This window comes from Triturus cristatus, chromosome 5_1 (genome assembly GCF_964204655.1).
Source record: "Triturus cristatus chromosome 5_1, aTriCri1.1, whole genome shotgun sequence".
NCBI classification, from domain to species: Eukaryota; Metazoa; Chordata; class Amphibia; order Caudata; family Salamandridae; genus Triturus; species Triturus cristatus.
In genome coordinates, this window is record NC_140587.1 from 856,689,738 (window position 1) to 856,704,114 (window position 14,377).

Below are 14,377 nucleotides of genomic sequence, written 5' to 3' on the forward strand. Positions count from 1 at the left end.
ACCCCTGATCTGACCTGTGAACCCCAGACCAGCACACACCAGTTGTGCATGCAGGAGGATGCGTGTGTAGCTACATGTCCAGGCTCACTGCCAACGCTGAGGTGACAGCACACTGTGATGTTGCAGGGCTCGTGCCTATCATGCTAAGACAATGACCACAGGGACACACTTACTAAGATGTGGCTTTGGGGGGCATTGACGGTCCTGGAGTTGTTGAGATGAGTCTTCTGGCCCTCATGGGTATCCCTGTATCATGCTCATTGACTCTATGGCACCTGTGGGTGTTCTGGTGTGGCTCTTGGCTGTGTTCCCTTTCTTGGTGCAGGTAGTTGTCCTGCTTAACACCAGCAGAAAGCAGGTGTAAAATCCCTGGTGCTAACATGTCTTATCACCGGAATTTGTTTCGCATTGCAATTGGTGTGAAAGTTGTGATGTGATTTTTTTCGTGTGCAGAACAATATACGAACTGAGCAGTGCATCTCGTCAAGATCCAGCACCTGACGCACTATTCCCAATCAATATAAATACATAGAGATTTCTTAATAGATTTTGTGTGTACACTGTAAGTGCAGCCAATACCTCGAAGCAATTCAATACAGGATTTTAGTATTTAGAATAAATTGGAAAGGTGTAACTCTTGTCTTTTTGCACGTGTTATGTTGCCAAACGGCTGCTCCTCCCTCCCACGAGCCCCCACACTTTTGTACAGTGCGCTGTTGAATCTCGTGCACTCGTACGGCACACCATTGTAATGCCTATTTGCGCATGTACTGCTACATTCCAACTACACCATCACAGTGCCGTTTGGAGGTGGTGCATGCCACTTTACAACATTGACTGCTGCGGCTCTTGTAGCAGGCCACACCAGAACACAGAGACACACTTACTGCACTTCCTGTACACGGACATGTCCGAGACACCACGTTCCCCTTGCTGGGTAGGCACACCCCTGATCTGACCTGTGAACCCCAGACCAGCACACACCAGTTGTGCATGCAGGAGGATGCATGTGTAGCTACATGTCCAGGCTCACTGCCAACGCTGAGGTGACAGCACACTGTGATGTTGCAGGGCTCGTGCCTATCATGCTAAGACAATGACCACAGGGACACACTTACTAAGATGTGGCTTTGGGGGGCATTGACGGTCCTGGAGTTGTTGAGATGAGTCTTCTGGCCCTCATGGGTATCCCTGTATCATGCTCATTGACTCTATGGCACCTGTGGGTGTTCTGGTGTGGCTCTTGGCTGTGTTCTCTTTCTTGGTGCAGGTAGTTGTCCTTCTTAACACCAGCAGAAAGCAGGTGTAAAATCCCTGGTGCTAACATGTCTTATCACCGGAATTTGTTTCGCATTGCAATTGGTGTGAAAGTTGTGATGTGATTTTTTTCGTGTGCAGAACAATATACGAACTGAGCAGTGTATCTCGTCAAGATCCAGCACCTGACGCACTATTCCCAATCAATATAAATACAAAGAGATTTCTTAATAGATTTTGTGTGTACACTGTAAGTGCAGCCAATACCTCGAAGCAATTCAATACAGGATTTTAGTATTTAGAATAAATTGGAAAGGTGTAACTCTTGTCTTTTTGCACGGGAACGGCTAGTCTCCATTTAATTATCAGCACTTTACCGGAAGTAAAGTTGAGATAAATATAACACACTATTCAGAAGTTGGTGCAAACTGCAGATATCACCAGTATTCCAGAGATAAGTGCCCCAAAATTTAACACCATGGTGGAATCCATCAAATAACAGTAATAAGAACAAGAAAGAGTCACACAGCAGTTAAGAAAACAACCAAAAACGTTATAAATTTTTTTTTCAAACTTTACTTTTTATAATCATAAATATGTAAACGATAAACTATTTTCAAACTTTATTTTTTTATTAACATATGTATGAACGATAAACTAATAAACAAAATGTAACAAAAATAATACAAAACAACAAGGCGGAACACTCCTGTGGAGACCATGGATGTCGACGACAGACCTGGAAAGTCAGAAAGATTGTTAAAAAAAAAACAACATGGTATTCTCAACAAAATACCACAAGAAACAAATCACAGATATACAAAATGCATACAGCTAACAAAATTTCATAAGTTTAACTTACAAAAACGGTAAATGTTGCTGCTTTAAAATATTTACCGATTCTGAGGAATTTTTTTTGCAGAAGGCACAACGTTTTTCTTCAGTGGTGAGGACATTTTTTACTTTTCCCAAGCGGCAAACAAAGACCAATGCCACCTTGATCATGTGCAAGATTTGCAAAAGAGTTCTCTCACGAGGGGATCCTAACAAAAAAATACTCGTACGGCACGGCAAGTATGATGAAACACCTAAGGACCCTTCATCCGATCAATCTTGCAAGAGAAGAGTGCAAACAGATGAGAAACACTGCTATTCGGTATCTGTAAAAAAGAATCACAAATAAATGTATATTAATAACTTTCAAAATTATACTATTCCATTACTGTACAAACACATTTTATATAAATACTGACTAAGAAACTATGTCCCTGAACCACAAGTGTGACGATGGTTAAAACACTACATGCATAGTGCATACTACTTTGAAGCAGTTCATGCCCTAAAGCCTACCTCACTAAAACTCTACATGCTAACTGACTAAATGATTACAGTACTATAAGGAGACACACTGGGTGAGTGACAGGGTGTTTGCTAGAAGAGTATGACTACTAACTAGGGAATTGAAGGTGTGAAACACAACTGTGTAGGTGATTAGAGGACGGCATCCATACTGCATAGGCATTTAAAGCAGTCCAGGTGCTAAAGCCTGGTCACTGCATGACTACTTGGGTACTGACTGAATGATTAGAGTACAGCAAGGAGAGTGCCTAGGTGAATTTATAAGTGCTAGGCTTTTCGCACAGGGAATGGATTAGTACTTGGCACTGAATGGGTAACTAGAGGAGTGCAAAGGCAGTGACAAGTGCTGGACTGTATGGATACTGACTAGGAAATTGAAAGTATGAAAGACAAGTGTCTAGGTGGTTAGAAGACTGCATGCATAGTGCATAGGGGTTTGAAGCAGTCCATGTGCTAAGGCCTGGCTCAGTGCATGAATACTTAGGCACTGAGTGAATGATTAGAGTACTGCAAAGATAGTATCTTGGTGAATTTATAAGTGTTTGGGTTTTAGCACAGTGAATGGATTAGTACATGGTGCTGAATGGGTCACTAGAGGACTGCAAAGGGAGTGACTGGGTGTTTCATGGAAGTGTATGGATACTGACTAGGGAATTGAAGGTGTGAAAGACAATTGTGTAGGTGGTTAGAGGACTGCATGCATAGTGGATAGGGGTTTGAAGAAGTCCATGTGCTAAGGTCTGGGTCACTGGATCAGTACTTGGGTACTGACTGAATGATTAGAGTACTGCAAGTAGTGTGCCTGGGTAAATTTATAAGTGGTTGGGTTTTGGCGCAGTGAATGGATTAGTACATGATGCTGAATGGGTCACTAGAGGAGTGCAATGGGAGTGACAGGGTGTTTGCTGGAAGTGAATGGATACTGACTGGGGAATTGAAGGTGTGAAAGACAAGTGTGTAGGTGGTTAGAGGACTGCATGCATAGTGGATAGGGGTTTGAAGAAGTCCATGTGCTAAGACCAGGCTCAGTGCATGAATACTTAGGCAGTGACTGAATCATTAGAGTACTGGAAAGAGAGTGTCTTTGTGAATTTATAAGTGTTTGGGTTTTGGCACAGTGAATGGATTAGTACATGCTGTTGAATGGGTCTCTAGAGGACTGCAAAGGAAGTGACAGGGTGTTTCCTGGAAGTGTATGGATACTGACTAGGGAATTGAAGGTGTAAAAGACAAGTATATAGTATGTTATAACACTACATGCATACTGCATAGACATTTAAAGCAATCTATTTGGTACTTAGAAACTGACTAAATAATCAGACTACTTCTAGGACAGTGCTTAGGTAAATCTTTAAAATGTTCAGTTCTGCCACAGTAAACAGAATAGTACATGGTACTGCACCTTAGTGTCAAACCCTGACTCATTTTATCAATGCATAAGCAAAGACTACCTTCTAATGCTACTAAAACTTGACAACATGACAGGTTATCTGCTAAAAAATACACGATGTTACCAAATGCTTCTCTCACAGTGCTTCCCAAATGGACACAGACTCACAGTGTGATTCTAGACAACAACCACTATACCTAGGAGTTTACCAAAAATCATTCACTACTGTGGAAGTGGTAAGGGAACTGCACACAATCTTCATATTTAAGGACTGCACTTTTATGTCAAAGCCTGACTCATTTAATCAAAGCATAAGCAAAGACTGGCTTCTAATGCTACTAAAACTTGACAACATGACAGGTTTCAAAATAGCTATCTGTCAGCAAATACACAATGTTACCAAATGCTTCTCTCACAGTGGTTCCCAAATGAACACAGACTCACAGTGTGATTCTAGACAACAACCACTATACCTAGGAGTTTACCAAAAATCATTCACTACTGTGAAAGTGGTAAGGGAACTGCACACAATCTTCATATTTCAGGACTGCACTTTTGTTTCAAAGCTTGACTCATTTAATCAAAGCATAAGCAAAGACTGGCTTCTAATGCTACTAAAACTTGACAACATGACCAGTTTTAAAACAGTTATCTGTCAGCAAATACACAATGTTATCAAATCCTTCTCTCACAATCCTTACCCAAATGCACACAGACTCACAGTGTGATTTTAGACAATCAACACTATCCTAGGAGTTTACCAAAACTCATTCACTAGTCTAGAAGACTTAATGGTACTGAACACAATCTACATATTTAAGTACAGCACATCAGTGTCAAAGCATGACTCATTTAATCAACGCAGAAGCAAAGACTGGATTCTAATGCTACTAAAACTTCACAACATGACAGGTTTTTAAAAAGTTATCTGTCAGCAAATACATGATGTCACCAAATGCTTCTCTCACACTGATCCCAAATACTCACTAACTCACACTGTGATTCTAGACAAGCACCACTATCCCTAGGAGTTTACAAAAACTCATTCAGTACAGTGCAACTGGTAACGGAACTGCACACAATCTACATATTTCAGGACTGCACTTTTCTGTCAAAGCCTGACTCGTTTAATCAAATCATAAGCCATAACTGTCTTCTAATGCTACTAAAACTTCACAACATGACAAGTTAAAACAGTTATCTGTCAGCAAATACACGATGTTACCAAATGCTTCTTTCACAGTGGTTCCCAAATGCACACAGACTCACTGTGTGATTCTAGACAAACAACACTATCCCTTGCACTATACCAAAACACATTTCTTCATCTAGAAGTAGTACTACATTTTAGTATAGAAACATACCATAACTCATTTCACAAATTCATAAACAATGACTGGTTTCTAATTCTACCAAAATATAAAAACAACACAGTTATCTGTATGCAAACACATGAAAAACACAAATGCTTATCACAAAATGGTTTCTACATGCACACACACTGTCACTAAGATTGTAGAGTACTCCCTCCACTTTAGCAGGAGAAATACATTAGTGTGATCAAAATAGTCTACATACATCCCCTCACAATTAAATAACTCATCTTTCAAGTTCTTTTGTAGATTAAGAAGTATATCAGTCACTCACCATATTTTCTTTTACAGAATCTCGGCACTGTGCACCTCTCAGCAAAAACAAAGAATGGAAAAGTTTCCCTTTCATTTTCCACACATATACATGTAAACATCAAATCACAATCCTTCACACATAAACTCAAAAGCAAACACACATTTCTATTGGTTAAACATTTCAACCCTTTCCAACTGAAATGTATATATATATATATATATTTATATATATATATATATATATATATATATATATATATATATATATATATATATATATATATATATATATATATATATATATATATATATATATATATACATCAAGTTCCACAATTACCCAAAGGTGCAGGGTGCACTCCCTGTCAGCACGTTCAATTTTAGGCAAGAAGCAGACGACACCCAGCGTCCGCAGAGCCTGACGCGTTTCGGGACTCCTCCCTTCTTCTGAGGCTTCTCTGCAAACTGAACGACTACCAGCCACAAGACTCCAGTGTTTCTCCCAATGATTTTATTCCAACAATCAAACTCAGGTGAGTAGATAGACCAATTGCATTCTGGGACCGGTAGTCTTACATATAATACCCCAGTGGGTTTGGTGGCAGGCATCCAGTCAAAAAAATAAAACAAATCACAGGTGTATATATACATATATATATATATATTATCTACTGGCAGTCGCCAGTAGATAGTTATAGTTAGGATCGTGTTTCCATAGGAAATCCGCAACATTCTATTTGGAATAACTTTGGCGCCGATTGATGAATCCTCGCAAAATTTTCAAAATAGGTGGGCGCTCCGCTCCGCTCCTTCCCTGAAAGTCTCGGGGGGATTCGTCAAGCGGGGGCTGAGAAAAAGGGGGGGTCCCAAAACGCGTTTTCCTCATGCATTTTTCCATAGGACCTTTAGTCCAAGCTACAGCCCGAATGGCTGAACAGAATTACTTGAAATTTGGCAGAGAGGTAGTCCTCAGGTCAGGGATGTGCCTTTTGCAGGTCTGGTGTAAATCTGTTCAGTATTTCCTGAGAAAATAGCATTTAAAAGCATATATATATATCTGTAAGCGAGCACCGTGCGCGTACGGTAAAACTTACCGTACGTGCACGCTGCCGTGCGCGAGCGCGATTCTGATTGGTTGTTAGATCTTAGTAAACATTCGAATCAGTCGAAACCAGGAAGTGTCGGCCGCCATTTTGTCTCTCGCAGTCTGAGGGGGTGAAAAACAAAGGTGGAGAACGTGAAAAGGGGGCAGGGTGGACAGTTCCTGACCCCCTAGCCTTTGTCAGGGGTCCCAGAAGGACCCCCAAGGGCCAAAATTTCCTTTAATTTTTTTGCGAAAAATCGCGGAGTACGCGTAGCGTGCGTGTACGGTATAAACGGAAAAATTCCGAGAACTGTGTAACGTGGGTGCGTGGTGCGGGAAGCGCACCGCGCGCCCACAGCGCGCGCACGGTGAAAAACCTTAAAAAAATAAAAAAATAACATAACTTAGCATTTAAAAAAACGTACAAATTCACTGAAAAAACCATAGGTTTCACACATGTTATAGTTAGAAATTAGCATTTAAAAAACCTTGCAAATTCACTTAAAAAACCATAGGTTTCACACATGTTATAGTTAGCTGGACATTTCACTCGTGAAAAACCATTGAAATTCCCCCGTTATAGTTAGTGCAGGCAACTATAACTCACGCGACCGCAATCCTCTGCTGATGACGTCAGATATTACATCACTGATGACATATGTGTCTTTCTGAAAAAAAATATTTGTAATATATGTATAGCTAAAAATTAATGGAAGAAGACATGGGTAAATAAGTGTCTAAATACAGTGATGTAATATCTGACGTCATCAGCAGAGGATTGCGGTCGCGTGAGTTATAGTTGCCTGCACTAACTATAATGGGGGAATTTCAATGGTTTTTCACGAGTGAAATGTCCAGCTAACTATAACATGTGTGAAACCTATGGTTTTTTAAGTGAATATATATATATATATATATATATATATATATATATCAACAACCAGGCTCTCTTCAGGTAGGAACAGAGTGCGAGACCGCTCCGGGGAAAAATTTGAAACAGGCTTTATTGATTTTTAAGCTCAGTGTGCAGAGTCCAAAGAAACGCTCGGCAGACGCGTTTCTGCTTTTAAAAATAGCTTCATCAGTGCCCGTTTCTCTGGCTAATCTCTTTCCTGGGGGTCACTTCAATTATAGGTCTCCACTGTGACCACTTCCTGTCAGATGGTTTCTTGCCCCTCCTCCGCCATACGGACTGCCAGACACCTCGCATTCTCCTCCCAGGCAACTGCATTCTGGGTGACGAAGTCCTCTGTGGGAGCCCATACAGTTACGGGGCTTCTCATACAACATGTGATGTCCCAATCAGATTGGCAACTGACTTCCCACTTACTGCAGTTGTCCGTAGTGATTTCCAGTCCATTCCGGTCTCCCCTTATCAGGCAATGGAATATTGCCTCCTCTCTACCCATGTGCCAAATACCTCCTCATGGAAATGTGTAGCACCGGGGGGGCGACGCGTTGCAGACAGTGCTCCAACCCAGAGTTGCAGGTTCCCACGTAGCACCAGATCGAGAGGGCGTCTCGCTTGCCAGTACCTGCTGACTGGCCACACAACAACAACCAGGCTCTCTTCAGGTAGGAACAGAGTGCGAGACCGCTCCGGGGAAAAATTTGAAACAGGCTTTATTGATTATATATATATATATTATCCACTGGCGGTCGCCAGTAGATAAATACAGTTAGGACCGTGTTTCCATAGGAAATCTCAAAATTCTATTTTGAATAACTTTGGCGCCGGTTGACGAATCTTCGCGAAATTTTCAAAACTAATGGGGCGCTCCGCTCAGCTCCTACCCTGAAAGTCTCGGGGGGAATCGTCAAGCGGGGGCCGAGAAAAAATGCATTTTCCCATAGGACCTTTAGTCGAAGGTACAGCCCGAACGGCTGAACAGAATTACTTGAAATTTGGCAGAGAGGTAGTCCTCAGGTCAGGGATGTGCCTTTTGCATATATGGAGTCAATCTGTTCAGTAGTTCCTGAGAAATTTGCAGTTAAAAGCACATACATATCTATAGCCGCGCGCCGTGCGCGCACCGTGCGCGTACCCTAACGTGCACGAGCGTAATTCTGATTGGTTGTTACATGTCAGTCAACATTCGAATCGGTCAAAATCAGGAAGTGTTGGCCGCCATTTTGTTTGTTTTCAGTGCGAGAGTGGAAAAGGAAGGTGGCGAACGTGAAAAGGGGGCAGGGTAGAGAATTCCTGACCCCCTAGCCTTGGTCAGGGGATCCCTGAAGGACCCCCAAGGCAGAAAAAAACATTTAAATTTTTTTTGTTTTTAATCGCGGAGGTGCGCGCACGGTGCGCGCACTGTGAAAAACCATAAAAAAAATAATAAGTAGTTTATTGAAAAATAAATATATAAAAAAATTATAATACATACATAACTTAGCATTTAAAAAACCGTACAAATTCACTGAAAAAACCATAGGTTTCACACACGTTATAGTTAGGAATTAGCATTTAAAAACCTTGCAAATTCACTTAAAAAACCATAGGTTTCACACATGTTATAGTTAGGTGGATAGTTCACTCGTGAAAAACCAATGAAATTCCCCCGTTATAGTTAGTTGAGATAACTATAACTTGCGCGACTGCCACTGTATCACAAGGATGATGTCATCAGTGATGTCATGAGTGATGCCACTGACCATGTCATGAGTGATGTAATATGTGACGTCATGAGCAGAGGATTGCGGGTGCGCGAGTTATAGTTATCTCAACTAACTATAACGGGGGAATTTCATTGGTTTTTTACGAGTGAAATATCCACCTAACTATAACATGTGTGAAACCTATGGTTTTTTAAGTGAATATATATATATATATATCTATCTATCTATATATATATATATATATATATATATATATATATATATATATATATATATATATATATATCACCAAACAATCCTCCGAGTACAGGAGCCCCCAACCCTTCAGGGCGGCCTCTTAAACAGTGGGCACGGAGCAGCCCACTAATTCCATAAATATGAAGCAGCAAACCGAGGCCCAATACTGGAGAAATTGCGTTTATTCATGGCACAGCAGCACATAAAATCTTCCTTTTCCTTACGCTTTTCGGCGGTCAATGCCGCCTTGCTCACAGGTGAAAGCAATGTTCAAAACAAAGTGCATGCGTGCAAGCTTTAAATGTCTTTGAGTCACATGACCAGTTAATTCGAAATACATATCCCATAATGCAGGTTAAACTCAATTATGAATACAGGCTGGGAAATCCATTTCATTTTTTACCTGCACGATGTAAGTATGGAAATAAAGATGCAACTGGTTCTGTTTGTCCATAATTCTCGCAAAGTGCTCAGTTATTTACAAGTGCCATGTAAAAGCGCCCGTCTCCAGCACGATCTGAAAGGATATCCTCCTTCCAGAATCCCTTCCAAGCATTCTCACAGTTCGCTTCGCTAGCATTTCCTTGGTTAGGTCGTGAGCGGGCAAGTGGGTCATGCTCCAAATTTAAACATCACCAAACAATCCTCCGAGTACAGGAGCCCCCAACCCTTCAGGGCGGCCTCTTAAACAGTGGGCACGGAGCAGCCCACCAATTCCTTAAACATGAAGCAGCAAACCGAGGCCCAATACTGGAGAAATTGCATTTATTCATGGCACAGCAGCACATAAAAGCTTCCTTTTCCTTACGCGTTTCGGCGATCAATGCCGCCTTGCTCACAGGTGAAAGCAATGTTCAAAACAAAGTGCATGCGTGCAAGCTTTAAATGTCTTTGAGTCACATGACCAGTTAATTCAAAATACATATCCCATAATGCAGGTTAAACTCAATTATGAATACAGGCTGGGAAATCCATTTCATGCTTTACCTGCACGATGTAAGTATGGAAATAAAGATGCAACTGGTTCTGTTTGTCCATAATTCTCGCATAGTGCTCAGTTATTTACAAGTGCCATGTATATATATATATATATATATATTACCTACTGGCGGTCGCCAGTAGGTAGTTATAGTTAGGACCACGTTTCCATAGGAAAACCTCAACATTCTATTTTGAATAACTTTGGCGCCGGTCGACGAATCCTCGCGAATTTCTCAAAATAGGTGGGGCGCTACGCTCCGCTCCTACCCTGAAAGTCTCGGGGGGATCCGTCAAGCGGGGGCTGAGATAAAAGGGGGGTCCCAAAACGCGTTTTTCCCATGCATTTTTCCATAGGACCTTTAGAACGAGCTACAGCCCGAACGGCTGAACAGAATTACTCAAAATTTGGCAGAGAGGTAGTCCCTAGGTCAAGGAAGTGCCTTTTGTAGGTTTGGTGTAAATCTGTTCAGTAGATTCTGAGAAAATAGCCTTTAAATCAATATATATATCTGAGCCCGCTTACGGTACGCTTACCGTACGCTTACGGTAAGCGTACGGTGGCGTGCGCGAGCGCGATTCTGATTGGCTCTTAGATCTTAGTAAACATTCGAATCGGCCGAAACCAGGAAGCGGCGGCCGCCATTTTGTGTATTTCACTCTGAAAAAAAAGAGTGAAAACAAGGAAAGGGGGCAATGAGGAGAGTTACAGACCCCCTAACATTTGTGAGGGGGTCAAAGAAGGACTGTAAAGTACAAAGAAAACATTTATTGATTTTAAAAAAAATCACGGGGTACGCGTACGGTAAGCTTACGGTAAGCGTACGGTAGAAAAAAAAAAAAAAAAAATGAAAAGCAGATTTAAGAGTTTAGATATTAGGGAGCTCTAAAAAGAGCCGTTGTGTTTATGAAATGATTTTTTAGTGGTACCTACAAGTAAGTACCGATGCAGAGTCTAAGGTTCAAGAGGAAGACTCTGTTCCCTTCATCATTGAAGTGCACACCATCTCCTCTATAAATGTCTTGCATGTCATAACGCAAGTTGTTGTGGTAAATGGCACCCATACCATAGTCACGGAGGAAAGCAGAAACAGATTTGTTGACGTGCTTTCTTGCTTTGTCATCGCACCGCGTGCCCACCGTGCGTGCACGGCACTAACTGCGTAAAGTGGGCGCACGGTGCGCGAAGCGCACCGCGTGCTCACTGTGCGCGCACGGTGCGCGAAGCGCACCGTGCGCGCACGGAACGCGCACGGAACGAACTGCGTTAAGTGGGCGCGCACGCCACGAATGGCGTAAAGTAACTTAGCATTTAAAAAACCGTACAAATTCACTGAAAAAACCATAGGTTTCACACACGTTATAGTTAGGAATTAGCATTTAAAAAACCTTGCAAATTCACTGAAAAAACCATAGGTTTCACACATGTTATAGTTAGCGGAAATTTTACTGATAAAAAACCAATGAAATTCCCCCGTTATAGTTAGTGCAGGCAACTATAACTCACGCGACCGCAATCTTCTGCTGATGACATATGTGTCTTTATGAAAAAAAAATATTTGTAATATATGTATAGCTAAAAATGTATGGAAGAAGACATGGGCAAATAAGTGTCTAAATACAGTATTAGCATCAGCAGAGGATTGCGGTCGCGTGAGTTATAGTTGCCTGCACTAACTATAACGGGGGAATTTCATTGGTTTTTTATCAGTAAAATTTCCGCTAACTATAACATGTGTGAAACCTATGGTTTTTTCAGTGAATATATATATATATATATCCAAGTACCCAACATACAATGAGCACTCGAGCAGCAACATGCTCCTAAAGTGCCTTTATGGTATACAGTCCACCAGTACAATGATAACTTTAACCATTTCAATGAGCCATGGATGCCTAACGCGTTTCGAAGTGTCCCCACTTCTCTTCAGAGGCTTTGGCAATTGAAGGTGCATAGGACACACGCCCTCATCATCTAAATGCTCCAATGCATGCCCTGAATGGGACACTCTGCCGTGACTAGCAGAGCATTATGAGCCTAGCAGTGTCCTTTATCTCCAAATGGAGCTTGCAATGTTGATGCTGTGACATTGAATGCCCCCCGATGGGTCTCGGTGTGCCGGTGGATTTGCTAAATCTGTTACTGCGCCACAAAATCGGCCTTCTCAATAACAGATGATACGGCCCCTGCATCCTGGGGTGGTGCTCCTTCGTGTGCCGCGTATTTATTAACGCTCCAAGTACCCAACATACAAGGAGCACTTGAGCGGCAACATGCTCCTAAAGAGCCTTTGCGGTATACAGTCCACCAGAATCTTGAACAATGTCAAAATTTCACCCCAGTACAGAGATCTGGGCCTAAATCAATCGTTTGTTGCTGTACTGCTGTGCCACTCACTAAAGCATCAGTAAAAGACTTTCATTTTTTCTGATGAACAACTCTGCAAGCATAAAGGTGAAAACGTGATGCTACAAGCCCTCCCATAAGTGTCACCGACCGCACGCAACCATTTCTCCAGCGATTTGAGTACTCACAGCACTAATAACCATAACAGACAGTGTTTCTGGCAGACAATAAACAGGCAGTATATTCTGAATATGAAATGTATATTAAACCTTCTTCATTGAAGAAAAAAAGGAGAAAAGATCAGTCTACCTTGTCCTTCTCAAAAGGTCTTATGTCCAAGAAAAGTCAGAACATCAGACAAATTATGTCCACTCAGTCTGCTTATGTCCAATTATGTTCAACCAGTCTTAATATATAGCTGCATTTAGACGATAATCTTCGTTTGTCAGACTGTTTAGATTTATCAGACAAAGATGATCTGTTCCAGCATTATCCGCTTCAGCATCATGATGCCATCACTCTCCACAAGACAATCTGAAGGAGTGAGTGAAGGTGGCAATTGATCATAGTATTAGCTATTATGAGGGTTTGTGAGGGTTTGAGCCCGAATTCACATCAAATAGTAGCCTGTGAGCAGATCCCCAGCAGCAATATAGTCCCATATATATATATATTTACTGAAAAAACCATAGGTTTCAGGGGCGTTATAGTTAGCTGGACTTTTCACTCGTACAAAACCATAGAAATTCCCCTGTTATAGTTAGTTCAGCTAACTATTACTCGCGCGCCCGCAATGCACTGCTGATGACGTCACATATTACATCACTCATGACATGGTCAGTGACATCACTCATGACATCACTGATGACATCTCAAATGACATCACTGATGACATCACTGATGTCATCATCCAGTGAATGTGTGTTTTTCTGAAAATTACATGTTTTATATATGTATATCTCAAGGTCGATGGAAGAATAAATGGGTATATAAGGGGCCGATTCACAGAACTAACTTAAGCCAAAATCCTAAACTTACTACTTTTGGTATTCACAGAAGTTAGGATTTTGTCTTAAGTTTGTCTTAAGACAAACTTAAGCCAGACTTAAGACAAACTTAAGACAAACTTAAGACAGACTTAAGACAGACTTAAGACATACTTAAGACAGACTTAAGACAGACTTAAGACAGACTTAAGACAAACTTAAGACAAAATCCTAACTTAAGCCTGTCTTACGTCTGTCTTAAGTCTGTCTTAAGTCTGTCTTAAGTCTGTCTTAAGTCTGTCTTAAGTCTGTCTTAAGTTTGTCTTAAGTCTGTCTAAAGTCTGTCTTAAGACAAACTTAAGACAAAATCCTAACTTCTGTGAATACCAAAAGTAGTAAGTTTAGGATTTTGTCTTAAGTTAGTTCTGTGAATCGGGCCCTAAGTGTCTAAATGGATGATTTGTTTTTGAAAAATTGATTGTATAACTGACTGAT